Consider the following 3,339-nt stretch of genomic DNA (forward strand, 5'->3'; position numbering starts at 1 on the left):
TCACTAGCTGGGAGACAGACCTGCTGGGGTAAGAGCTTTCCTGCTGGGCTTCAGTTTCCTCATCTGAAATGGAAACTGGAGGGGACTGTCGCTCAGCATCTCAGGACGTGAAGCCGGGAGCTTGCTTAGCTCAGTGCCAGAGAACGAGAAGGGCTCCATGCCTGGTTCTCATTATGGCTGGTTTTATGTTTGGACCTGTAGGGGGTTGAATGGTAGTTGCCCCGAAGGTAAGTTAAAATGTTCAAAATTATATTTTACCATAGTTTTTAAAAATATGAGAAAAAAGCAAATGAGGCAATGAGGTGGTAAGAGGTAAGAGGTGAGGTCGGGGTGCTCCGGGGAAAGTCTGACACCTAAAGACTGATATCTGGGGACAGAGCATTCCTGATGGAGGGGACCTTTGTCTGAATCCCTGCAATCTGTGAATGACCTCATTTGGAAAAGGGGTCTGTGCAGATGGAATTGAGTTAAGGATCTGGAGATGAGATCATTCTTGACTTAAGGTGAGCCCTAGTCCCCGTGACAGAAAGGCCAGTGATGACAGAGGCAGAGATCAGGGTGCTGCATGTTTAACCCCAGGAGCACCAAGGGCTGCCAGTGACCTCCAGAAGCCAGGAGAAAGGCATGAAGTGAATTCTTGCTCAAAGCCCAGATGGAGCCAACCCTGCCAGTACTCTGGTTTCAGGCTTCTGGTGTTCAAAAGCAGGAGATGAAACTTTCTAATGTTTTGAGCCACCAAGGTTGAGTGTTTTATTGCAAGAGCGACAGGAAACTAATATATAACTCAAGTAGAATGGAGCCGATTTTTCTCTTCTGTCCCTCTTAATCATGGTGGTCAGTGTTCACCTGTTCTGTCAGTACATCAAGATTCCTTCCCACAGGACTTTTGCTTATGTCAGTCCCTCCATCAGGAATGCTCTTCCCCAGATAGTCACAGTCTTTAGATGTTAGACTTTCCCCAGCACTCTCTACCTTATCTCTATCTGGCATCTATCACCTGGCATCCCACTGTCACATCTGCTTTTTCCCACACTGATTTTTAAAATATGTTAAAATAGGGCCCTCCCTGGTGGTGCAGCGGGTTAAAGCACAGCACTGAGAAGCTAAAGCCACTTCCGCATGAGTTCGATCCCTGCCTGCCCCGGAGGTGACCACATGGCGCGGCAGACCTCTCCTGACCCGCCCGCTGCTCCCCTCAGCAGTGTACTTCGTCAATTTGCCTGTTTTGCTCCCCACTCTCTCTGGTGAAGCCTCTCACCACCCCTGCTCCTCTGGCCTGTACCCCAGTTCTATGTGCACAAATAAATAAATCTTTAAAAAAATATGTTAAAATACAATTTTGAACATTTTAGCATAAACTTTACCATTTTAACCATATAAAAGTATAAAGTGCAGTGGCATTAAGTGCTGTGCAATCATCATCACTCTCCATCTCCTGAACTTTCTCCTCTTTCCAAATCAAAATTTTGTCCACATGTTAGCAGTCACTCTCCAAGTTCCTGCCCCAGCTCCTGACAATCACAAATCCACTCTCTGGCCCTGGGAAGTTGATTTTTTAGCCTCACACACTGTGGACTGTTGTATCTGGCTTCATTCATGGGGCATCATGTGTTCAAGACTCTCCATGTTGTAGCATGTGTCAGAGTCTCCTTTTTATGGCTGAGTGGCATTCCAGTGTCTGGATGGCACATTGTATTTATTCATTCATCAGTGGATACATTTGGGCTGCTTTTATTTTTTTTTTTAAAAAAGATTTATTTATTTGGGCATACAGAACTGGGGTATAGGCCAGAGGCTCAGGGGAGGCGAGAGGCTTCACCAGAGACAGAGTGGGGAGCAGAACAGGCAGATCAACGAAGTCCACTGCTGAGGGGAGCAGCGGGCGGGTCAGGAGAGGTCTGCCACACCATGTGGTCACCTCCGGGGCAGGCGGCAGGCGGAATCTGCGATACACATAGATGTACACGGACTTATTTCATCCTTTCCTTCAATTCACTTGAGTATATACCTGGGAGTGGAACTGTTGGGTCACACAATAATTATTTTATTTAATGAGAAATGTAATTTTTTCATCACACTCACTCTATTTGAAAGTATTTACTGATTTCTTTGTTTCTTCTTTCACCTCCTACTAGGTTATACATTTCAAAAGAAATGAGGCTTGGTTGGTCTTGCTCATTGTAATCTTTCCCCAGGGGTGGGAGCAGCTGGTACAAAGGAGACTTTCGGGAAGTGGAGGTAGAATGTGGAGGTAGAATGTACGGAGGCTGGTTCCCTTTGTGGGTAATCAAAAACACTACTCATGTGCTTGCCTCACTCACCACATCAGGGTCTGTGCTCCTCCAAGTCAAAGACATAAAGGCAATCTACCCCATAGCAGGAGGGTGGGGGCACATTGCACTTTCGGACTGGAGGAGGGGGCACCCTGGGGAAGAAAACTTGTGTTGATTAAGCAGGAAATCCAAGCCAGTCCCCATCTAGGCACTGAGGTCTGAAAGGTGAATAAGACTTCATTTTCATAGAATTCTCATTCCTGGAAACTTGGGCACAGGAGTCTGGGCTGATTTAGAGACAGCTTGGAAATATCAATGGAAAGATTTCCTGGGGCAGAGCGGGGTGGGGTGTGGTTTGGAGGGCGGTGACGATATGAATTAGGGCGTGAGCTGTAAGTAGGAGTTGGGTGAAGTAGCAGGAGGAAGCTTTGTGCACAGAGGGACAGTAGAAGAATGGCCCTCTCAAAGGAGACCTTGCTGGGAGCTGTCCGTGGTGCTGAGCCCACTGTCAGGAGCGGTTCACCCAAACTTGGCACTTGCCTGGTTTATTTTAAATTGTGGTTAAAATCATCTGTCCCTTGGTCCATCTGTCCCCCCAACACAGCTATCTACCTACCCATCCACCCATCCACAACATAAAGATTTCCATTCAAGTAATTTTGAAAATTACTTGAGTAAATGTGAAATTCAGACATTACATTCACGATGTGCAAACACCAATACCATCCATATCTAGAACTTGTTCCTCTTCCCAAACGGAAACTCTTTTCCCATTAAGCTGTGACTCCCCATTATTTTTCCCACTTTCCTCCAAATATAAGCTTCTTGAGAACAAAGATGTGCACTCTGTCATTGCTGTGGCTCTAATTCCTAGTCCAGCAGCTCTCACCTGTGTGGGATTCTGCCTCTGAAGGGACATTTGGTGATGCTTGGAGACATTATTAGGTAATAGGACTTGGGATATAGGGGTGCTCTTGACATCCAGTGTGTAGAATCCGTGCTGCTCAACACTATGCAATGCACAGGAAAGTCTTCCATAATAGAGAAATAACTGACCCCAAATAAC

Source organism: Condylura cristata, unplaced genomic scaffold (genome assembly GCF_000260355.1).
Source record: "Condylura cristata isolate star-nosed mole 26May11 unplaced genomic scaffold, ConCri1.0 scaffold00025, whole genome shotgun sequence".
Classification (NCBI taxonomy): Eukaryota; Metazoa; Chordata; class Mammalia; order Eulipotyphla; family Talpidae; genus Condylura; species Condylura cristata.